The 26283-nt window shown below is 36.0% G+C and overlaps 1 protein-coding gene across 1 annotated transcript in view; it reads right to left on the minus strand.

The window, feature by feature from the left end:
- The window catches only part of THSD7A (thrombospondin, type I, domain containing 7A), a 210500-nt gene that overhangs the window by 100406 nt on the left and 83811 nt on the right, over window positions 1-26283 (minus strand). The window lies entirely within an intron of this gene.

The following is a 26283-nucleotide window of genomic DNA, read 5'->3' on the forward strand; positions in this document are numbered from 1 at the left end:
CTTTATTGGAGATGAGCCATGATTTGCTCATAAATAATGACTGTCTGTTGCATGTATTATATGTTTTCTCATGAAAACTCATAGGTATCTCTATTCACAAACTCTCTTGTATCTCCTACACAAGTTATTCTTGTACTATAGGCACTTTTTTTTTCATAAAAAAGTTAGTTGGAAATAGCCAGGAAATGTAAATGATAGGATAGCACTATAAAACCATGTTTAAGGTGGTCACATTGAGAGAGAGAGGGAAACAAGACAAGACAAACAAATGGCAGAAGTAAGACAGTGTCATCCCAGTGCTTAGTACCCTCTACTAACTTCCTATTGCTCTTAAGATAAAGACCAGAATTCTTAAAAGTTTACAAGAATGGGCCGGCCCGGTGGCGCACTGGATAGTGCGCCGCTTCGGAAGCGCGGCGGCGCTCCCGTAATAACTTCGTATAGCATACATTATACGAAGTTATCGGATTTTTTAAAGTGGGTGCTTTTGTATTGCTTTTGTGAAAAACTGGCAACATGTCTGGGTTGCATTATTCTCATCTATAACATAAGAAGGTAATACTAATCAATTGAATGGGATGCCTTCAGCTACAAGTTACAAAACTGACTAAAATTAGCCTAAACAGTAAGGAAATACCGTGCTGTAAAGTCAGGTACGGGGGCAACACTGAGGGTTGCGATCCGTTGCCGGACATGGAAAAAAGACAAAAGACAAAAAAAAAAAAACTTTACAAGACCTCAAATGGCCTGGCTCTTGCTTCCCTTCCCAGCCTCATCCCACTCCCCTCCCTCTCTTTGTCCTTGAAGCTCCCGAGATTGGCAAAAAATTGACACTCACTTAGTATTTGTTGAATGAGTGAAACGAGATATACAAAAGGCCAATGAGAAAGAAAATAATGTTGCTGTTAATAAACGTCAAAGATAAATTAAAAGAATTATAAGTAAATGACTGAAACAGAGCATAAGAAAAATCTGAACTCTGTGACTTAGTTGGTTAACATATGTTAAATTAAGTTTGTCCTAAAGCTTTCCTTAGACATAGTGAACTGTAACCTAATGTGATGTACAAACAGACTGTCACCTACTCTTGTAATAGGTAGCCAAGTCTCATCTAATTACAAGCAGCCAAGTGTTCAAACTGTGTTCAAATAAGGCAAAACCCTAGCTGTAACCAACCCAGCTGTTTCTGTACCACATTTTGTTTTCTGTCACTTTCTTTTTTCTGTCTGTAAGGCAGTCCCAGATTCACTCTGAACCTGTTCTGGTTCTGGAGACTGCCTGACTCAAGAATCATTCTTTGCTCAATTAAATTCTGTTGAATTTAATTTGTCTAAAGTTTTTCTTTGTAACATATAGGGCACTAATGAGGCCAATGGGACAGAATGAAATAATATAAAAACAAGTAGAAATTATTTCTATTTTGCCACACAATATAACCATAATTTTGTAATGAATATACCAAAACTGTGTGCCCTGCATTAGGTGTGCAGGTAAGAAAAGGTGACTAACTGTGCCATTTCTTATGCTGTTGGACAGAGAACTCCAAGCTGTTTCTCACTGCTAAAGGGTTAGGAGCATCATTTTCATGTGCTTTCCTTCATTCATATATTTGAAAAACAAGACAGAAAACCAGAAGTCAATTGAAAATGCTGTAACATGATAATAGCTACTAGTGTGCGAGTCCTTTAATCAGTAGAAAAAATCAAAGTCAATTGGGATGCACTTACATGTTAATAGCCACTCTTTCATTAGGACTTAAATCATTAGACCTCCTCACTAGTGAGTAGGGGAGGCTCATTAAAATTACAATTGAATCAACATTGTATCATTCATTGTTTGCTAGTTACTGTGATCTGTGGGATCTCTTTCAAATTCTGCTTTTATTGGCTTTATGGTTTGGCATATAGCCCAATAAAACAATATAATAGATAGATAGTAGATATATAGGTAGGTAGGTAGACCACAAAAATCTTCACAGTATAAAGCATTTAATAATTTACAATTTACATAATAATGATGACTTTTTTCTACTATGCTTTTTCTTAGTGCAAGGGTGGTTTGCATATATCTTATTTCCTTCACTGCAATCTTTTATTGTACCATCTCCTCACTCTCACTTTTGTTTCCAATACTCTGTGGAAAGCAAGGAAAGTTTGGGCTACAGCCTGTAGTAAACAAGAATTAAAATTTTATGTCTTCTATAATAGTTACCCAATCGTTCATTCTGCAGCAATTGAGAATTTGCTACTAGTGTGCTGTTAGAATAGCTTGCGTGGCATAAAGTGACATATTTCTGTTTGTTGTAGTGCACACCAAAGGGAGGTATAATTTTCACTTTATAAGTTACTCTTTAAAAGTTGAGTCACATACATTATTTTAGCTCTTTTTCACTCATCTTGTTCTGCTTAGCCAGGTATATTTTCCTGTAGGCACACTCCTTCCACACACATAGCATACCTTAATCCTCTGTGGAGCTGATCCAACTTCTAAGACTTCCCTGATGATTTTTGAGTGGTTTCTGCACTTCCACATTTTCCCAAGTGTGATCTTGTCCCTCTCTACCTCTCTGGCCCTTTGCCACCACTGTCTCACATTCACTTTGAAAACATTAGGTTCTAGCCACAATGGCATTTTCTCCTTTCCTCCTACGAACCAAGCTCCTCGTTGCTCCAGGGGTTTTGCACTTTTTTTCACTTTGAATGAAAATTTCAGGTCTTCATACAGCAGACTGTTTCTCAGCATTCAGGTTTCAGTTCAAATTTCTCTTTCCTAGGGAAGCCTTTATTGACCACGCACATTCTCATGGTAACTTTGGTTTATTTTCATTATAGTATTAATCACCACTAGAACCCACTTTATTTTTGTTCCATTTTATTACATTCACTTTTTCTTAATTGACACACACACATAATAATTGTTTATATTTAAGGAGTACATTGTGATATTTGGATATACGTGTTTAATGTGCAATGATCTTATCAGGGTAATTTGTGTTGGGGGCCTGAAGCTCCACACCCCTTCTTGTGAGACCGCTTCTCCTTGACAATCTGCTCAGATGGCCATGCGTAATAACTTCGTATAGCATACATTATACGAAGTTATACGAAAAACTGTGGACCACAGCTGGTAGTTTATGCTAACAAGGTGACTCCTACTGTCCCCTGGGGTCTCGTGCTATTAGTCCAACCTCTGGGAAGGAGGTTCTGGAGAGTGCCTTGAACCTTACGGACACTAAGTCAATTGATCATGCATATATAATAAGCCCTCAATAAACACTTTGGATACTGGTGAGCTTCTCAGATTGGAAATACTCTGTGTGTATTGTCTTAGTCTATGGAAGGAGGATAATGCATCTTGAGAATGAAGGAAACTTTGCTTTGAGCTTCCTCCCAGATTCTGCCCTTTGTGTTTCTTCCGTTGGCTGATGTTTAATGTATCCTTTCTCTGTAATAAGTATAACCATTCATATAATAAGCTTCAGTGAGTTCTGTGAGTCTTTCTAATTGTTGGGGGCCTGAAGCTCCACACCCCTTCTTGTGAGACCGCTTCTCCTTGACAATCTGCTCAGATGGCCGTGCTTTACATGATAACTGCCTCGAAATCTTTATGCCAGAAACTGATTGCTCCTGGCTATGCAAGTTAATTTGCAAGTGACCTTTTATCCTTCTCTAGAAACTGTTTAACCATAAACATTCTGGGTGGCAACCTTTACTTTGAATGTCCTGTCTTTGTCTCTCCTCAAGATATTATCATATCTTTACATTCCAGACCCTTTGCAGCATGCCTGCCTTCTCCTATATAAGATGTAACCTAAGAATCAATAAACGAGACTTGATCAGAATACTGTCTTGTCTCAATTTCTCGTGTCTCTTGTCCCATCCAATTCCCACTCCCCCCTCCAGGGTCTGCGTTGAATATCCCGCGGGTCGGGACAAATTTGCATATCCATCACCTCAACATTCATTTCTTTGTTTTGGAACATTAAAAATCCTCTCTATTAGCTATTTAAAACCGTATAATAAAGAACCTACTTTAATAAATTGTTTACATATTTATTTCCTGGCCTTACCACTAGACTAAATGAGGGTTAATGATCCTTACCAGTCTTTTTCTTATCTCTATATATGTACTTAGAATCTTGAACAGTGTCTAACGCATAGTAGGCACCAAATCATTTTTTGTTAAGTGAATCAATGAATAAGTTAATTTTAACCTGGTGTGCTAGGAAATGTTGGTGTAGATAATGTCTAGCTACAGTATTTCTTAAATGGGCATACATCCAAGCTTTCTAGGGCCTTGCTGAATTGTACTCAATACACAGGCAGCATATGCATCATCATCTGGAGTTTGCTAGAAATGCAGCCTCTCAAATCCCACATGGTGAAACGCAACTTGCATTTTAAAAAGATCCTCAGGTGATTTGTAGGCACATAAAATCTAAGAAATATTGCTCAAAGATTTTTTGTGTTTGCTGTCTTCTGGTTTGATTAGAACCAGTCTTCCTCTTGAAAGAAAACCTGTATAAGATGAATTCATCTGGGTTTCATACCTAGTATTATTACTTCTCTGTGGGACTTACCTTTACATTTCTCTTCATACATAGTATATGTGGCTGAAAACATTCATTCAATGAAGAGTTACCGAATACCCATCCTTTGCCAGGCACTGTGCTGTGAATGTTGTACACATCATCTCAGCTAATTCTCACAGTCATCTTCTGACATAGGTATTAATATCTATATTTTACTTTAAAGGACACCGAGACTCAATTTCATTTACCTGTCTCCAAATAGAAGTTTGGCTAAAGAAGCACAGATTTGAACTGAGTTCTAACCAATTCCCTAATCTACTTTTTTTTTTTTTTTTCCTTTTTGTCTTTTTTCGTGTCTGGCAACGGATCGCAACCCTNCTCCCGCCCGAGGGTTCGGATCCCACATACGGACCGGTTCCCGCTCACTGGCTGAGCGAGGCGCGGGAGCAACGCCGAGGTTTGCAATCCCGTTGCCAGTCCCCAGTCAGGTACGGGGGCAACACTGAGGGTTGCGATCCGTTGCCGGACATGGAAAAAAGACAAAAGACAAAAAAAAAAAAACTTTACAAGACCTCAAATGGCCTGGCTCTTGCTTCCCTTCCCAGCCTCATCCCACTCCCCTCCCTCTCTTTGTCCTTGAAGCTCCCGAGATTGGCAAAAAATTGACACTCACTTAGTATTTGTTGAATGAGTGAAACGAGATATACAAAAGGCCAATGAGAAAGAAAATAATGTTGCTGTTAATAAACGTCAAAGATAAATTAAAAGAATTATAAGTAAATGACTGAAACAGAGCATAAGAAAAATCTGAACTCTGTGACTTAGTTGGTTAACATATGTTAAATTAAGTTTGTCCTAAAGCTTTCCTTAGACATAGTGAACTGTAACCTAATGTGATGTACAAACAGACTGTCACCTACTCTTGTAATAGGTAGCCAAGTCTCATCTAATTACAAGCAGCCAAGTGTTCAAACTGTGTTCAAATAAGGCAAAACCCTAGCTGTAACCAACCCAGCTGTTTCTGTACCACATTTTGTTTTCTGTCACTTTCTTTTTTCTGTCTGTAAGGCAGTCCCAGATTCACTCTGAACCTGTTCTGGTTCTGGAGACTGCCTGACTCAAGAATCATTCTTTGCTCAATTAAATTCTGTTGAATTTAATTTGTCTAAAGTTTTTCTTTGTAACATATAGGGCACTAATGAGGCCAATGGGACAGAATGAAATAATATAAAAACAAGTAGAAATTATTTCTATTTTGCCACACAATATAACCATAATTTTGTAATGAATATACCAAAACTGTGTGCCCTGCATTAGGTGTGCAGGTAAGAAAAGGTGACTAACTGTGCCATTTCTTATGCTGTTGGACAGAGAACTCCAAGCTGTTTCTCACTGCTAAAGGGTTAGGAGCATCATTTTCATGTGCTTTCCTTCATTCATATATTTGAAAAACAAGACAGAAAACCAGAAGTCAATTGAAAATGCTGTAACATGATAATAGCTACTAGTGTGCGAGTCCTTTAATCAGTAGAAAAAATCAAAGTCAATTGGGATGCACTTACATGTTAATAGCCACTCTTTCATTAGGACTTAAATCATTAGACCTCCTCACTAGTGAGTAGGGGAGGCTCATTAAAATTACAATTGAATCAACATTGTATCATTCATTGTTTGCTAGTTACTGTGATCTGTGGGATCTCTTTCAAATTCTGCTTTTATTGGCTTTATGGTTTGGCATATAGCCCAATAAAACAATATAATAGATAGATAGTAGATATATAGGTAGGTAGGTAGACCACAAAAATCTTCACAGTATAAAGCATTTAATAATTTACAATTTACATAATAATGATGACTTTTTTCTACTATGCTTTTTCTTAGTGCAAGGGTGGTTTGCATATATCTTATTTCCTTCACTGCAATCTTTTATTGTACCATCTCCTCACTCTCACTTTTGTTTCCAATACTCTGTGGAAAGCAAGGAAAGTTTGGGCTACAGCCTGTAGTAAACAAGAATTAAAATTTTATGTCTTCTATAATAGTTACCCAATCGTTCATTCTGCAGCAATTGAGAATTTGCTACTAGTGTGCTGTTAGAATAGCTTGCGTGGCATAAAGTGACATATTTCTGTTTGTTGTAGTGCACACCAAAGGGAGGTATAATTTTCACTTTATAAGTTACTCTTTAAAAGTTGAGTCACATACATTATTTTAGCTCTTTTTCACTCATCTTGTTCTGCTTAGCCAGGTATATTTTCCTGTAGGCACACTCCTTCCACACACATAGCATACCTTAATCCTCTGTGGAGCTGATCCAACTTCTAAGACTTCCCTGATGATTTTTGAGTGGTTTCTGCACTTCCACATTTTCCCAAGTGTGATCTTGTCCCTCTCTACCTCTCTGGCCCTTTGCCACCACTGTCTCACATTCACTTTGAAAACATTAGGTTCTAGCCACAATGGCATTTTCTCCTTTCCTCCTACGAACCAAGCTCCTCGTTGCTCCAGGGGTTTTGCACTTTTTTTCACTTTGAATGAAAATTTCAGGTCTTCATACAGCAGACTGTTTCTCAGCATTCAGGTTTCAGTTCAAATTTCTCTTTCCTAGGGAAGCCTTTATTGACCACGCACATTCTCATGGTAACTTTGGTTTATTTTCATTATAGTATTAATCACCACTAGAACCCACTTTATTTTTGTTCCATTTTATTACATTCACTTTTTCTTAATTGACACACACACATAATAATTGTTTATATTTAAGGAGTACATTGTGATATTTGGATATACGTGTTTAATGTGCAATGATCTTATCAGGGTAATTTGTGTTGGGGGCCTGAAGCTCCACACCCCTTCTTGTGAGACCGCTTCTCCTTGACAATCTGCTCAGATGGCCATGCTTTACATAACTGCCTCGAAATCTTTATGCCAGAAACTGATTGCTCCTGGCTATGCAAGTTAATTTGCAAGTGACCTTTTATCCTTCTCTAGAAACTGTTTAACCATAAACATTCTGGGTGGCAACCTTTACTTTGAATGTCCTGTCTTTGTCTCTCCTCAAGATATTATCATATCTTTACATTCCAGACCCTTTGCAGCATGCCTGCCTTCTCCTATATAAGATGTAACCTAAGAATCAATAAACGAGACTTGATCAGAATACTGTCTTGTCTCAATTTCTCGTGTCTCTTGTCCCATCCAATTCCCACTCCCCCCTCCAGGGTCTGCGTTGAATATCCCGCGGGTCGGGACAAATTTGCATATCCATCACCTCAACATTCATTTCTTTGTTTTGGAACATTAAAAATCCTCTCTATTAGCTATTTAAAACCGTATAATAAAGAACCTACTTTAATAAATTGTTTACATATTTATTTCCTGGCCTTACCACTAGACTAAATGAGGGTTAATGATCCTTACCAGTCTTTTTCTTATCTCTATATATGTACTTAGAATCTTGAACAGTGTCTAACGCATAGTAGGCACCAAATCATTTTTTGTTAAGTGAATCAATGAATAAGTTAATTTTAACCTGGTGTGCTAGGAAATGTTGGTGTAGATAATGTCTAGCTACAGTATTTCTTAAATGGGCATACATCCAAGCTTTCTAGGGCCTTGCTGAATTGTACTCAATACACAGGCAGCATATGCATCATCATCTGGAGTTTGCTAGAAATGCAGCCTCTCAAATCCCACATGGTGAAACGCAACTTGCATTTTAAAAAGATCCTCAGGTGATTTGTAGGCACATAAAATCTAAGAAATATTGCTCAAAGATTTTTTGTGTTTGCTGTCTTCTGGTTTGATTAGAACCAGTCTTCCTCTTGAAAGAAAACCTGTATAAGATGAATTCATCTGGGTTTCATACCTAGTATTATTACTTCTCTGTGGGACTTACCTTTACATTTCTCTTCATACATAGTATATGTGGCTGAAAACATTCATTCAATGAAGAGTTACCGAATACCCATCCTTTGCCAGGCACTGTGCTGTGAATGTTGTACACATCATCTCAGCTAATTCTCACAGTCATCTTCTGACATAGGTATTAATATCTATATTTTACTTTAAAGGACACCGAGACTCAATTTCATTTACCTGTCTCCAAATAGAAGTTTGGCTAAAGAAGCACAGATTTGAACTGAGTTCTAACCAATTCCCTAATCTACTTTTTTTTTTTTTTTTCCTTTTTGTCTTTTTTCGTGTCTGGCAACGGATCGCAACCCTCAGTGTCGCGCCTGTACCAGACCGGACTGGCAACGGGATCGCAACCCTTGGTGTTGCGCCGCACCTCGCTCAGCCAGTGAGCAGGAACCGGTCTGTATGTGGGATCCGAACCCTTGGCGGGAATGCTACCGCGCTCCCAAGCGGCGCACTGTAGCAGTGCGCCACCGGGCCGGCCCCCCCTAATCTACTTTTTAACTGGTACATAGTAGGGAGAACTTGAGATGCCAAGGCAGATTATAATGGATAAGCTTTGCCTATAAAGAAGTCATGAAAGGGCACTCTCAAGTTGTTTCTCAACACAGCAATGCGTGGTGCCAGCCACACACTGCTGCAAATACAAAGAGTTACATTGTTGAAATGTCCAGGGTTATATATTTTGGCTCACAGCCACTGAAACATCAATGGATCTGTGAGAATATGCCATCACTCAAATTTCTGATTTCACTTTCAATAAATGTTTTAATCAACTCAGCTAATTGAAACTGTTAGGATCTGTGCTCTTTTTAAGCTAAATTTCCAGCATTCCAGGCATAAGTCATTTGGGAAACACCAGGAATCACAAATAAATAAATAAAATGTTGGGTCTGCAGCTATCATAGGTAACTCTATAACTTGTCTACTTCAGCCACTTTCTGAGGCTGTTACTTTTAAGAAATGACCCTAGAAATAAGGTCTTATGAGTAGCAGAAATTAATTTTATCCCTCTTCCTCACATTAAAATGTGTTTCTGATTGATAAACTTTATTGTGATTAGATAAGAATGGTTTTGCGTGACATGACTTCAGAGAATATACAGGAGTAAGTTAAACATGCACATATCCAAATACCATGTCAGGTTAATTGATAGTCTTTCATAAAGATAAATGGAAATTTTGCAGCTTAACAATTTGGAATTTCCACTTTTCCATGTCAACTGCCCTAGAGTTAGGACATACTCAACCACCAGATGTCCCCACTATAGAGCCATTTGAGACTGATTATCTGAGTGCATGTCCTGTTAAACCGATGATCACTACTGTGACTGATGTGGTTCTGAAACTGGTGCAGGCACAGACCAGTGCAACTTGTTTTCCTTCTTTATTCTCTCTGAGGACAATTTCTTAGCTAGATTTTTGATCATGATGTCATAAACACTTAGAATCCTTCTCATGCTTGCCTTTCAGAAATAAATATACTATCTTTGGGGACATACATTTACTAACATGAATAGTTTTAAATGACTGCTTTGCATTTATATAGCTTGATTTTTGCACTCATGAAGCTCTAAGCATTTTAACCAAATCTGCAAAAAGTACATCTTACATGAAATATATAACACAGAACTAAATGAATAAACCATTGTCTACATTTACAATTTACTCCTTACTTGAAAGGCTTAACTGAAGCATACCTAGTTTAAACTTGTTTGTGACACTCTATGAAAGAGGTTGAGAAATAAAAATGCTTGGGTTTATTTATTTTTGTGAACTCAAAATGAGTTTTAAATGTTTAAATTGGTGTCCCGCCATTTAACTTCTCTTCCTTCACAAATATAATTTTTAAAGTATGTTTTTATAATTCATCATTTTAATAACAAGCACATATATTGATATCTTTAATGTAACCCCCAAATTTCCCCTTGTTTGGTCTATTTTTATGAACACCACCAAATTCTTTCATGAACTCTTCTAAACTGTCAGTTTTCATTCTACAGTATCTCCTATGATCAGGAAAAGAGAACTAAACATCTGCTTGAGGTAATTACACTAAAAATTCATGAACATTTCCATAGAAATAACATAAAATGAGAATTGAAATCAAAAGGTAGACTTTTTTTCCTTAGTTAAAGTATATACTAAAAGTTTATTGCATTTTAATGGGCTAGAAGTTAAATAAAATATAAAAGATAAACCATGTTTTTTCAAGCCATTTGTAGTTTAGGAGCTGAGTCAAGAATGCAAAAGTTAATACATTAAACATATAATTAATTGTATTTTAATGCAAAGCTTATATATGTTGTTTAGCACCGTTCCCTAAACGCCTCTTGAATTATTCTGATTTTTTTTTAATCATAGAAATGTGTAGCTTTTATGGTTGATTTTAATAGTCACAGTAGTACTATGTGCAAGGCATCTCCACTGCAAAATCAAAACTCATTAATATAATGGAGTTGAAATGGGGGTCAGCAGAAATGAGAAATTAAAGCAGAAAGAAACCAAGTACAGAGCCAAAATAAAAAGCACACTATTTAGAGAATGTTTGGTACTGTAATTTTGGGATTTGTTTTCTCTTGCCAAACCTCTACAAACTCTACAGCAGCTCCGAGAATTATTGAGTTTCTGATGTCTTTTGTGTTCTTCAGAAATTGTCTTAAAAATTCATGTTGACTTTTGATAGTGAGAGTCTTTATTTACATATTTACTTATTTACTGATAATAAATAAAAGTTCAAAAAAGAATTAGTGTGGAAAAGAATGGATTCTCATATTTGCATGGACCTTTCTAGAAAACACCTTCATGTAACTGTCTTATCTGAACTCTCTAACAACCGTAAGGTGTGTAGGTCCAGGAGAACTCTCAGTTTACTGAAGTCTAAGACCCATGAACTGAACCTGGTAACTCTTCTCCATTCCTCTTCTTGAAAAGAAGCTGCACATCTCTTCACCTTAAGTGTGAAGTTTACAAGTCATTTTTAATCCCTACACTCTCTCGGCTCTTATCCAGGTACTGAGTCTGCTTTGTTCAATCTAGAATGCATGTTCTCTTGGAGTCCACTGTACACATTTTTCTGGGCTTCTGTTGGATCACATTTCTCCTGCAGCCCATCATTGATTCTGACCCCAAGGGTGTGTTTCTAAAATTCGAATCTGAACATTACAGTCTTAATATATATTAGCCAAATGACCAAATTTTTTACCAGAGCATAAAAAACCCCTGCCTTGTGCAATTTCTTCATGTTTTCCCTATATTCTCTCCACAGAAAGTTATCAGCTTTTCTATGATGTGACATGCTATGTTCCCACTCCTCTGCCATCTTGCATACATTGCTCTCCATGCCTGGTGGCCCCATTTGCTTGCTAAGTCATTCTTTAGGACTGGGTTTTCTTCCACTGTGAACCTTTTTTGATGTTCTCAAATTCCCCAGATGAAGTGGTGCTCTATCTTCTGCACTCGCACAGCATTGCAGACACATCACTTTTAAAACTTTTTCAAATTGACTATTTACTCACCTTTATTCCATTAGCCTATGAGAACCTTCTGGCCAGAGAGTTTGTTTTATTCAATATCTTTACATCTGAAGTTCTTGGTTCAGTTACTGTCACTTTGGAGTTTTACACTAAGTGTTTGTTGGAAGACCTGAAATCCCAGGATATACGTTGCTTTACTGAAAACCCACTGGTGTATATATATTTCCAATTATTGGTTTACTAGAATCTGACCAAGATGGCCTTATTCACTTCCCTGTGACTAAACTTTAGAGGGGTTTCCTGCTGACCATAGGCCCCTCACTTCCTTTTTCTTAGAGCATTTATTTTAGAAAACTTGTAATTGTAAATTCTTTCTTTGACCTTTTGAAATTGATGTTCATCTGCTAGCCTTGTGCCAGTTATACAACCCAGGAACTGTCTCTCTCAAGGAGCTGGGAACCATCTCTTTGAAATGTTAATACAGAGGAAGATAGTGGCCTGATCTCCCAGTCTCTGTAGGAGGGAGGGTGGCTAACTTCCATAGGCACCAATTAGCAAACACAGATGGCTTAACCACAGAGAAAAGCACTTGCAATCTCAGGAATAACTCAATGTGCTTGGCACATACCAGTGATCACCCTCCAGAAAATGTTCTTTAGTACTTTTTCCATTAGCTCACCCCAGCACTTAAAAACGTTTCTGCCTTTTGTTTCCACTGAGTTGGGTTCAGTCTCTACTGTACTGGTTTCAAATACATTCTGCTTTGCTTGTTTAACTTTGGTGCAATTTTTACTTTGGAAAAACCCTTTATGTTCAAATCTATAATGTGAATATTATCTTTAGCCTCACCTTATATTTCCCTTTTTTCCAACTATGCATTTACTTAATGACTTTTAAATATCTATAAGTAATCTAGAGTCTTCGTGTTATGATAGAATTATTTTCAGGTTTTTTCTTTTTTTCACCATCTTCTTCAGAACTCTCTTCATACTTAATAAGTTTGTCTTTTATTGTCCCATGTTCCCACTTGTTCTCTTCTCTGTCACCTCTTTTGTGTTTTGTTATCTTAGGTATGTGTCCAAGTTTTCATTTCTTCATGACCCTAGCAAAATGAGTCAGGTGACCCTGAGGTAAAATGCTGCCTTTGGGTCCCAAAATAGGCCTTCATGTAGTTAATTATAGAGTCTTTATTTCATTCTTGAGATAGAACCCGTTCTAACAATGTGTAGTAGATAACATGACTTCTTGTAAATCCATAACTTTGTACTGTCTTGTTTAACTGAATTTTGTGTTTTTTTTTTTTTTGTCTTTTGTCTTTTTCCGTGTCCGGCAATGGATCGCAACCCTCAGTGTTGCCCCCGTACCGGACCGGGGACCGGCAACGGGATTGCAACCCTCGGTGTTGCTCCCGCGCCTCGCTCAGCCAGTGAGCGGGAACCGGTCTGTATGTGGGATCCGAACCCTCGGGCGGGAGCGCCGCCGCGCTTCCCAAGCGGCGCACTATCCAGTGCGCCACCGGGCCGGCCCTTGTTTAACTGAATTTAAGACATACACGATATAAATTGTCCACTTAGTGAGCAGAGCATTTGGCAAATAATTCTTTATTACAACAACCATGAATTCCCTTCCTGATAACTCTGGTAAAAAATTTTACTTGGGGTTAGGCAGAAAAAAAGGGTGTGTTTATACTCTGTAAGTTTCTTCATGAGACCCATGACTTCTGCTCCTGTTTAACATCAACTATCATGGCACTTTTCTAATTGTGCCATATTTTATGGGTACAACTGCAAGCACATATATTTTGGAATAAAGTTATGAGAAGTGTTTTCTTAAGTTCATTTAACTAAAAGTACTACTTCATCTTATGCCATTTTCTACTATACTTTTGTTTGTCTGCCTGAAAGTCCCAGCCTATCTTGCTTTGTTTATTTTCAGTGATTAAAAAGTGAAGTGACTCACATTTATAGAAAGCACCCTAGAAACTCCAGAAAATACAAATAATAACTTTATCTCTGGCATTATCTGAGATTAAACAAAGTTTTACTCATTTTTCTTTCCTGAGATTTGTTTATTTCATATTTTCATTTCTGAATAGTGCTTTCTTGTGACTCTATTCCTCTTAATTGTTACTGAACTTGAAATTACCTAGAATGTTAATTTTTATATCCTCCAAATTTACTTTTTAGTAACTAGAAGTCAAACTGCCCTGGTTCAAGTTCTGGCTTTACAATTACCACCTATGTGCCCTTGAGCAGATTATTTAACTGTTTTAAGAGTTAGTTTCCTAGTCCTCAAATGGAAGTCAATAGGATAGTACTTATCATATGGTATTGTGCACAGCAAATGATAAAAATCTAAGGACGTGCCTAGCACAGTGTCTGACACACAGTTATGTTGTCCAATATGATAGTACCATGTCTCCTTTCATCATCTCCTGCCAGTGGAAGAGCTGGCCATCCCTCCCATACCATTATACAAATGGACCTGCTCCCTTCGGAAAACCACCTTATTCCGATCAACTTGAATTAATGTGCTTACTCTTTTTTTCCCTAATTCTGCCTGTAAGTGAACTTGCAGAAAGGTGCTAGTAAATACTATTGCACTAGACTCATAGCACAAGCTTGATCATTCACTAGTTTTCCATTTTTCTTTTTGCTAAAGTGCTAAGGTCGTGAGAAAATATAGAATTCCCAGAAAAAGCTAATTTATGTACTTATGATTACTAAATATGATAGTCCATATTTTGAAAATTATTTAGAGTTGTGTTGTAAATATCTTTTGGGCCTCAATCAAAAATTTTGACTGAGACTTTTACCACAGAATATTCACCTCACAATGATCAGCAGAAATACCAAGATGTGTGTCATGTTATAATGCTCCTTTAATCTCCTTTCTGTCTATGGACTAAACAATTTACATCAGCTTTTAAAAACTGTAAGTTAAACAGCTGCACACAACTAATTCCAGTCATCAAGCTTCCCAGGTATATTCTAGATAGGGAAAAAAAAGCTTTTCCTGGAAGTGCTATGATGTGGTTACACCGAACTATATTACAATATCAAATGAGAGAAACTGTGCTACTAAATGAGAGAAATTATATATTACAGACATTTTGAAGAGTTAATCAATACAATCACCAAAATGGTCACATTTATTACAATCTATTGGCTTAATTAATTTAACTTTAAATAGATGGTACATCAAGTGCTTCAATAGAATTCCATTTACTCTTTGGTGAAATACAACCCCTGTGTTGATCTCTCCAGCTCCATCTCCCATCACAGTAAGGTAACTTTGTAGGTTCTACTGCAGGCAGTCCCTTATGAAACCTTGTAAGGCTCTATGTGGGTGAGGGACTTTGGAATAGCGTTTTTTCTTTTTCTTTTCCTTTTTTTAAAGCTCTTGGTTACCTCACATTCATTCTGTGAGGGATTCTCACACTTCCAATCTGTCTCACACTTCCAATCTGTCTGCAAATTATCAACCAACCAGTTTGCCAGCCACACTGCTGTGACTACATTACACCCTCTAATGATTCCCTGTAGTTCTGCTGATCAAGCATTCATTTGTGTCTGTTGTGTTTTTAAAATTCCACCATCTGGGCCGGCCCAGTGGTGCACTGCTGTAGTGCGCCGCTTGAGAGCGCGACGGCGCTCCCGCCGAGGGTTCGGATCCCACATACAGACTGGTTCCCGCTCACTGGCTGAGCGAGGTGCGGGCGCAACACTGAGGGTTGCGATCCCGTTGCCAGTCCCGGCCTGGTACGGGCGCAACACTGAGGGTTGCGATCCGTTGCCAGACACGAAAAAAGACAAAAAAGGAAAAAAAAAAAATAAAAATAAAATAAAATAAAATTCCACCATCTACCCTCACTTGACATACCTTGTTTAGCAAGTCCATTTTCCATGCTGTTATTATATTTGCAACAAGACAAGTCTCAGTGGACCCCATAGCCTAGAAAAGGATGAATGACTCTGTGTTCTTATTAACCTTTTAGGGTTAGGTTAAAAGCCAATTTCAATTGGTAATTTTTTTGCTTAAAACAATAATTACCACCTCTTTTTCTGCCCTCCTACTTTTTGGGATCTCTTTCATATTCACAAAAATAGAAAGCATACTTATCCCACTTATTCCACAGACAGTTATTACAAAATCACAGTGTGCAAAGAAGTTTATGGAATAATGGAAAAATTAGGAAAAAATTTAAATAGACCTGTATTTGACTTTGGAATTTTGCCAAATGACTTGGAAATATTATGTGCATTACTAAAAACCATGCACCAATAAGCAGAGTGTAAAATTTTGGCTTACTGATAGAAATTGTGAATTGATGGAGTGAATGATTCAAGATGGTACAGTTCATAAAGGAAAACATTTTTAAATCAGTGAAATTTGAGCAGTATTTTGAAGAAAGAGAAGCTAAGTAACTGGAAATCAGGAAGAGAGAGCAGCATAAATGTACGAGATTCGTCTATGTGGGAAAGCTTTGAAGCAGAAACTAACCCAAAGAATTAATCATTGCCATTAAACTTTTCCAAGACCTTCCACTCTTTTCTCCAATGACCCCCAAGTAGAAACACTGAAAGATTTGAACCAGAAAGACTAGGCTAAGAGTTACAGCTGAGTATGTCACAGTCTGTCCCTTTAATCTTCCTAGTAAAAGTGGAATGTCTGCTAGGAAATCAGAAGAAAAGAATCCTAGGGAAAATGAAATTTCAGTAATGGGGGAAGTGTTCTCCTATTAATCAGTCTGGAAGTTGTTCTCTTCCACATTGGAAACCACAGATGTGTTAAAAACTCCAAGCCCATTTCATCAACAGTTATAAAAAGTTGTTCAGGGCCATCTCAGAGTTAATAACAATCACAAGAATTTGTAACAAAAATCTATGTCGCCAACAGAGAAAGAGCATCATCAGCTCAGCAATTAAGATAGAAAGTATCTGTTAAAATCAAAACAAACCAAACCATGATTAATGAGTATTTGTAGAAAGCAAGGCTGACAGTTCTATAAAACATTCTTATCTGTACTGATAAAGGAAGAGTTGGTTAGTTTGAGATGGACCAAAATAGAACTCAGGAACTAGTCAAAATATGTCAAAATTAAAGGACAATGAGAAAAAGAATCCTGCACAAGATAGTAAAATTATTGTAGCTCTCATTTCAAATCTGATAGGATGGGGTTGGGGGTGGGAGTTCTAAATATTCCTGTCTTCAAGACTCATCAGAGCACTATTCAACTGGATAGACAGAACAAGATCTTAGGATTATTCATTTTCAAAAGATCACTACATGATTTCATTACACCAGTATTTGGGAACTATTCTGTCTACTGATTCCAATTAACTAACATGAGGGAAAGGAAGGGTTAATGGTTCAAAACAAATTCTCATAGTCATATTTCTAACTTCAATTTATATACACTTATTTAATTAAAATGAAATAATATGGGCTCATTGTACCATTCTAATTTATCTCAACTCTTTTTTGTTGCTCATTTCAAGCCCTGAGTTAAAGCTATACTGTAAGTATTTTAAAGAGATATAAGTAAAGCAGACTGGACTCTTTTTTTTTTTTTTTTTCTCATGGCCATCTATGAACAGACAAAGTAATGTCTTCCGTTTCCCCAGTCAAATCCTTAATCATCTCCTGTCTTCTTTATGTACCCTAATTAAGCTACTCAGTTTCAGCTTGATAATCTTTTTTTTTTTTTTTTTTCTCATGGCCATCTATGAACAGACAAAGTAATGAAGTTTTGTAGTGGTGTCCTAATAGGAACATTTGGGGGTAAAATCATCCAGTTTATAAGTGTTGGGAGGACTATTTAATCATTAATCAATAAAATACAATTGCTGATCTGAAGATACACACACAGAGAGAGATTTATGTCAATAAATATTTAATATAATTTGACCTAAAATCTAAAAACAAGTATAGATATACATTAGTGGTAATTTTGATCTTATAGGAGAGAATAAACATTCTCTAAAATTGAAATGTAGGTGGATTAGGCTTAAGATTTCATACAACTTTATGATGTAAATATGGTGCTGATATATTGTGTGTGCTGGCTTGTATAGATAAAGGCATATTGATTTTTAAAGACAGAATCAATTGGTCAAGGCATCAGTTCCCATTGGTCAGTGCTTATGCCTTGATAAGTGAATACTCTGTGTTAAATATTATAAATAAAACCCCTGGGTGTAATCAACCATTTCTTTATAAGTTTTTTTTATCTTAATACCCATTGTTCTTATAATAATTTTAAAAGAAAACAAAAAACCTATGCAATTGAACTCAAGAGACTCAAATTTCTGCTCGATCTAAATCTGCCTATGATTGAAATTCCAGGTAAAATATCATAACATATTTCTTTCACCATGTTGCTTTCTTGTTTAAAAATCTGTTAGTTACACACACACTGATTATTATATCCAGGGATGAAGGGAAAAGAAATAACACTTTTGAATACCTACTGTGTCCAAGTAGTCAATCATTATAGCAATCCAATACGAAAATTTTTTTCGTTTTAATTTTTAATGGAAACATTGATTGCACATATTTATGGAGTATAAAGTTATATTTCAATACATGTATACAATGTGTGATGATCTAATCAGTGTAATTAACATATTCATCATTGCAAAACTTAATTATTTCTCTGTGATGTGAACATTTGCTCTCTTGTCTTCCAGTCGTTTGATAACATGCAATAAATCATTGTTAATTATGGATTCCTGAGCCGAATGTACAATAGAACTAATTTTTCCTATCTAGCTGTAATTTTGTATCCATCAACAAGCCTCTCACTATTCCCCTCTCCCTCCCCTTTTCTGTCTCTAGTGACCACAATTCTACTTTCTTATTTTACCAGTTCACCTTATTATTTTAAATAATTAACTAATAATTAATTTTTAGCTCCCACATATGAGTGAGAATATGTGGTATTTCTCATTCTGTGCCTGGCTTCTTTCATTTAACATAATTTTTTTTTAAAATCACATTTTACAGCATTTGAAATAGGGGATTCTAAGAGTTGTTTTCCCCTTGCCTAATGTCACCATCTATCTAGTGGCAGAGGCAGGATTTCAAGCCCATATTCCTGGACTCCAGAGTTTATGTTCTCTCCATCATAACACGATAATTTCCAGGCACAAGCATCTAGGCAATTTGTAAAACCTGATAAAATAAATAAGCTTATATTTTACCTATATCTTTATACTAGAGCATTTTCCAAAATACATTCTCCTGTTCTTTCAGAACATAATCTATTCTTAAAATGTATCAATTCTATGTAGCATATTACAATTTGGAAATCATCAACAGTATGACTTCGGGAAATGAAATCACAGCACAGAGACAACTTTTCATAAATGGATATTTAATTTCTTTGGGAGTTTATTCTTCTCTCCAGTATAATTGTTTCTGACATTTCAGAAATGCTTTTATGAGCAACTTGACCTTTGATGTGTTTCTTTTTTCCAACTTGCAGCTTGATAAATTGCCAGAAACATTACATTCATGAGGAAAGTTAAAACAAAAACAAAAACAAAAACTCTGATTTACAAGGCATTGTTTATTCAGATGAAATTTTATCTGATTTATAATTTAACCTTTTGCTTTATTTCTAACACCCTGCATGTATGTGCTGTGTTACATCATACTTTTATCATCTGTGGCTCAGAACAAATACAATAATTTGCTAAATAAGCTTCAGAGAAGTCAGTGGACATATGTGTTTATGAAGATAAATGTTAAAAGTGATAACTCCATAAGCTAATAAAGAAAGAAGAGAAATAAATAGTATTCACACACGAATGCTTTTGCTAAAGATCAGCTGGGATACTAAAAAAGTCATTATCACATTCATTTACAAACTGATAGCACTTTTATTCCCCAGTTCTGCAGAATTTGCTAAATAGTATCAGTGAAGATAACGTAAAATCAAGGTGAATATTTTCTATTGTAAAACTACATCTTCTAGCATTGTGTGCCAAGACACTGCTCTCTAGAAGCCATTAAAAAAATCGAAACCATTATTGAACTAGAGAAATCTTAAAAAGTCATTTGGATTATGTGCACATGCAAAAGATGGAATAGAGGCTGCCTATGTGATCAAAAAAGGAGAGAAGATGCAGGCAGAATGAGCTCCACAGATAATGTGCTAAGACTTTTTAAGTCTTTACCCTAAGGGTAGGAATAATAAGCTACTATGCTTGGGATTGGATGGACTTACAAAGCTGGGGGTGGGGGTGGGAAATAGATGAGATAAAATACACAGAATCAAAATAATAAGGGATTTGGAGAGTTAAGAGTTTTGGACAAGTTAAGTTACTACAAAGTCAATGGAAAGAATAATAATAGAGACCCAAATAGGGGAATCTTGTCAGCTAGCTTTCTAATATCATACATTTTTTAACATAGGTTCTACAGCCAGAAATATAAAGAAATGCTATATTTATATGTGAGTAGCATGTTCCTGATTTCCAGTCTAAAGGACATAAACATAAAATCATCATATGGAACTAATAATTGCTGACATTTATTGTACATTGCTATGTGCTAGGCACTAAGTATTTTATAGGTTTTAACTGATATAATTCTTCAACAACCCTTTGAGGCAGACATGATTATTATACCCATATTTTAGAGAAGGAAACTAGTCATGAAAATTGATTAATATGCCTAAATTTACACTGTGCTGGCTCTCTTAATAGAGCAGGAAACTTGCTTGATTTGCCTTCTTTTGTGATTCTCCAGCAGAACACTGTTGTGTGCACAGAATTGAAGTGCAGAAAGAAAAGATGTGGGAGATGATCTAATTTAAGGATTAGAAAATGAGGCCCATAGTACAGAAAAGACTTGCCAAGATCATACCACAAGTTAATCATGGAGCTGGGTATTCAGTGGCCACATAAAACTGCATTTTAGGGCAGAACCATTTGTCATTTTTCTCATGTCTAAGGCCAAATTATCATTACAGAGATTACAGATATTCCTCCACAGCACTGTGTTCAATTATCTAATACACCAAAAACAAAAACAAAAAAACCAAATAAATTGCAATTCTCCCAAGGGTCAAATATCTGTGGTTATGTAAGTTGCTTACACTAATCTTTAGAAGCAGTAAATGTTATCACACTTTTAAAAGTGAAGAAATGATACAGATGAAATATGAAAAGTAGCAAATCTCACTTAAACATTCATGAGGTTAAAAATATAGAATGGAATTTTCTTGAAAACAAAATGAAACAAATGAAGAAATTCAGCCAACCAAAGAGTACAACCAAAGTCAACAATCACTGAATCTAAGTAAATAAAGGAATTGAGGCTAACCAATTCTGAGACTTTTTTGCAGAAAACAACATAGATGCCATGAATCCAGAAATTAAACCATCTAACAAAAACCCATAAAGTAATTTTAATGGTCATATATTTGGTAAGATAGGCCAGATGTTTTGGTGCATCTCTCAAATGTAAAACTAATGGTATTGCTAGAATTGTACCTTATTCCATTTCTTCAGGAGACATTAAGAATAATGTAATTTCTGAGAAAGCAGTCCAAATAAAGTCAATCCCTAGTCCAGCACTGTTCCAAAGATATCATGGAAAACACTGATCATCCTTTTAGTAAACACGTTTTTGTAGTGTAATGCACTGTCAATAATCTTTAATACTTAATAGCTCTTTCTACTTAGAAAATGTTTATATTAAGGATAACAGGTACATTATATTTTTACTGTGAATATGAGGCAATTAGTTAGGGACTGCAGTGATGTGGGTATGTTCAGAACACCTGATTGTTAAACTCAACTGTGGCCATCACGTTCTCACTTGGTTGAGCAGGCAGTTAAACACATTTAATAGGGATATTATCATTTAGGAAGAATCCTGAATTTATGAAGCTTTAGAGGATGACAAAATTAAATTATCCTTAGAACACAGCTACAACTTATGTTTCCAAAAACTAACATTATATTATAAAGGAATCTATCTATCTATCGATCGATCTATCTATTTATCTATCTGTACATATCTTTTAACTCAAAAGATTTAGTAAAAGACAAAGGATAGAAGGCAAAGTGATTCTCACATTTGAATTGGGAAAAAAAAGCCTTGCCAAGGAGAGAAAAATCTAAGTTAGAAGCAGGCATTTTGAACATATATTTAAGGCAAAAAACACACCAGAGAATTTATATAATATAAAGGCTTGGATGGGTTCGGTGAGGATAATCCTCCTCATTAGAGTGGAAAATAGAAACTCATATAACATTGGGGTGTTCTGTGAATACAGTTATGTAAAATTTTATGTGCATAAAAGTGAGGTAAGGATTCACAATAATTAGGAAATGAAGCACACTAAATCACTGCCCTTATGCGCTTATTGCACTCCTAAGACAAGCCCTGAAGCTTGTGATTTATATTTCTATCTGTGGGGCTCAATATCTAGTTTCCTCTCTTGTTAGTGACTTGGCATGCTAAGAATTTGGACTCACAGGATGGAGAATCTGAGAGTGTTTTACAAAGAATGCCTGTATTCTAAAGTACTTATAGCAAATTAAACATAATTTTGTGAGAAAAGCATTGACAAAAAAGGAATCAAGACACTGTCCAGGAGCATCATAGTCCCTGAGGTGGGACTAAAGCAGAAGCATCTGTATGCACATATAATTACACTCACGAAGGGCATTACAAGTGTTTTGATATTTTCATTTTTTTACATTTTTCTGTGAGTTAAATATCTTTTTAATAAAGAGAATGCATTCACCTACTAATTATAAGAATGTGATTTGCTTTATAGGGTTATTATTAATATTCGGTTCATTTGTATCTTGATCATTCCATTATTGATTTGGCCACATTCTAGGTTCTGGCTTCCACTTTTGCTCTCCCATGTTATGTTCCCCAATCAGTAGTCAAAATAATCCTCTTAAAACATAGTTCAAGGAGCACACACAGGGTCCTAGGTAGGAGCCACAGGTAGCCACCATCACCTGGCAGAAAGCAGGAGCATGCATGGGGCCCTAGGCAGGAGCTGTGGGCAGCCCATACTGTCTGGAAGAAAGCAGGAGCACAGTGAAAACACCATGTGCATGTGTATAGCCAACCACAGCCACCACCACAGCTGCTGCAAAAGTGGCTTGCCACCACAATAGCAGCCAGAGTCACCATGCAGGCAGCTCACCAGCCACTTGACTGCATTGACACAAGAAGAATCACTAGCAGAGACCTGAAAAAGAGAAGAAAGTCTCTCAAAGCCAACTCAAGAGTAACAGAAGAAGCAACTGTTTTACCAGATGACTAGACATCAATATAGAGATATAAAAAACAAGAAAATCCAAGAAAACATGATACCACCAAAAGAATACAGTAATTCTCAAATATCAGACCCAATAAAGCAGGAAACTCTTGAAATGACTCAAAAGGAATTCTGAGCAACAATCTTTAAGAAAAATCAGTGAGATATGAGAAGACTCAGACAACATAATGAAATGAGAAAAAAAATCCAGGATATGAAAGAGGAAATTTACAAAGAGATTAATACCTTAAAAAAGAATGCAACAGAACTTGTGGAACTGAAAGATTCATTCAATGAAATAAAGAACACAAGTGAGAGCTTAAGCAGCAGGCTAGAACAAGCAGAAGAAAGAATTTCTGATCTCAAAGATAGTCTTTTTGAAATAATCCAGGCAGACAAAAAAAAAAAGAGGAAAAAAAGAATTTTAAAAAATGAAGAAAATCTGAGAGAGCTAGTGGAAAACCTTAAGGAAATAAACATTTGAATCATGAGTGTTCCAGAAGGGGAGGAGCAAGAAAAAGGCACTGAAAACCTATTCAACAAAATAATAATGGAAAACTTCCCAGGTATAGGAAGAGACAAGGACTTTCAGATCCAAAAGGCTAGAAGATCCCCAAATAGACTGAATCCAAAAAGATGCTCTCTGAGATACATTACAGTCAAACTGGCAAAGCTCAAAGACAGACAGAATCCTAAAAACACCAAGAGAAAAGCGTCAAGTCACCTATAAGAGAGTCCCTATCAGACTAACAGCAGACTGGTCAACAGAAACTCTACAGGCCAGAAGAAAATGGGATGATATATTCAAAATACTAAAAGAAAAAAACTGCCACCCAAGAATCCTATACCCAGCAAAGCTATCCTTTGGAAATGAGGGAGAAATAGGGTATTTTCCACACAAAAAAATTCTGTGGGAATTCACCACCATACAACCAGCCCTTTAAGAAATCTTCGAGGGAGTCCAATATCTGGAATCCAAAAAATGATAATCTTTACCATCAATACATAAGAAAGGACAAAACCCACTAGTAGAACAAAAATGCAAATGAGAAAGAGAAACTAAATATTCCATCTCAAAAAAACAACAAATGACAAAGACAAACAATAAAAGGGGAAGAAAGGAATAAAAGATATTTAAAACATCCAAATTAAAATCAATAAAATGCTATGAGTAAGACAGTACTTTTCAATACCAACCCTAACTATAAATGGATTAAACTTCCAACTCAAAAGACACAGACTGATTGATTAGATTAAAAGCTAGACCCAACTATATGCTGTCTTTAAGGGACCCATCTTACCTGTAAAGACACAAACTAATAGTAAAGGAATGGAAAATGGTTTACCATGTAAATGGAAACCAAAAATGAGTGGAAGTAGCTATTCTTATTTCATTAAAATAGTCTACAACAGAAACCATAAAAAGAGTCAAAGAAGGTCACTATATAATGATAAAGGGATCTACCCAGCAAGACAATCATAAATATATATGCACCTAATCACTGGAGCACCCAGATATATAAAGCAAACACTGTTAGGCCTAAAGAAAGAGATAGACCCTAATATGATAATAATAGTGGACCCAAACACCCATCTGTCAGCATTGACAGGTCATGTAGGCAACAAATCAATAGAAAAACATAGGATTAAAGCTACACTGTAGACCAAATGGACCTGGCAGGTATCTACAGAACTTTTCATGCAACTACTATGGAATACACATTCTTCTTATCAGCACATGGAACATTCTCCCTGATATACCATGTGTAAAGTCACAAATCAATTTTCAACAAATTTTAATAAATTGAAATCATTTCAAGTATTTTTTCAGAATATAACAGATTAAAACTAGAAATCAATAACAAGCAAAACTCAAGAAACTATACAAATATATGGAAATTAAACAACATGCTCCTGAATGACCTCTTGAGTGGTCCAGGAAGAAATTAAACATGAAATCAAAAAAATTCTTGAAATTAATGAAAATAAAGACACATAATATCAAAACCCCTGGGATACTGCAAAAGCAGTACTAAGAGGTAAGTTTACTACAATAAATGCTTACATCAAAAGAACAGAAAGATTTCAAATAAACAACCTACTGTTACACTGCAAAGATTTAGATAAACAAGAAAAATTCAATCACAAAATTAGTAGCCAGAAATAATTAAGATCAGAGCAGAACAAAATGAAATAGCAACCCCCAAAACAATACAAAATGTCAATGAAACAAATTTTTTTGAGACAATCAACAAAAGAGAAGCAACTAGCTAGGATAACTAAAAACAGAAGAGAGAAGACCCAAATAACAAAAACCAGAAGTGAAAAAGAAGATATTACACCTGATACCAAAGAAATAAAAAGAATCATTAAAGACTATTATAAACAACTATACACCAACAAATTTGAAAACCTGGATGAAATGGATGAATTTCTGGACACATTTGGACTACCAAGCCTGAACCAAGAAGACACTGAAAACCTGAACATACCAATAACTAGCAATGAGAATGAAGCAGTAATCAGCAGTCTCCTAACAAAGAAAAGCCCAGGACTGGATGGCTTTACTGCTGAATTCTACCAGACCTTTGAAGAGGAATTAATATAAATTCTCTTTAAACTATTCCAAAATATCAAAAGAGAGGCCATTTTCCCAAACTCATCCTATGAGGCCAGCATTACTCTGATACCAAAACAAGACAAAAATCCAACAAAAAAAGAAAACTCCAGGTCAATATCTCTGATGAACATAGATGCAAAAATCTTCAACAAAATTTAGCAGAGTATAGTAACACATCAAAAAAATTATACACCATGATCAAGTGGGATTCATCTCAGGGATGTAAGGATGGTTTAACATAAGCAAGTCAATAAATGTGACACAACAAATCAACAAAATCAATGACAAAAGCCATATGATTATCTCAATAGATGCAGAAAAAGCATTTGACAAAATTCAATATCCTTCATGACAAAGCCTCTCAGAAAATTAAGTATAGAAGGAAAGTATCTCAACATGATAAAAACCATATATGACAAAACCACAGCCAATATCATCTTGAA

The sequence above is a fragment of the Galeopterus variegatus genome, unplaced genomic scaffold, assembly GCF_000696425.1.
Source record: "Galeopterus variegatus unplaced genomic scaffold, G_variegatus-3.0.2 Scaffold1803, whole genome shotgun sequence".
NCBI lineage: Eukaryota > Metazoa > Chordata > Mammalia > Dermoptera > Cynocephalidae > Galeopterus > Galeopterus variegatus.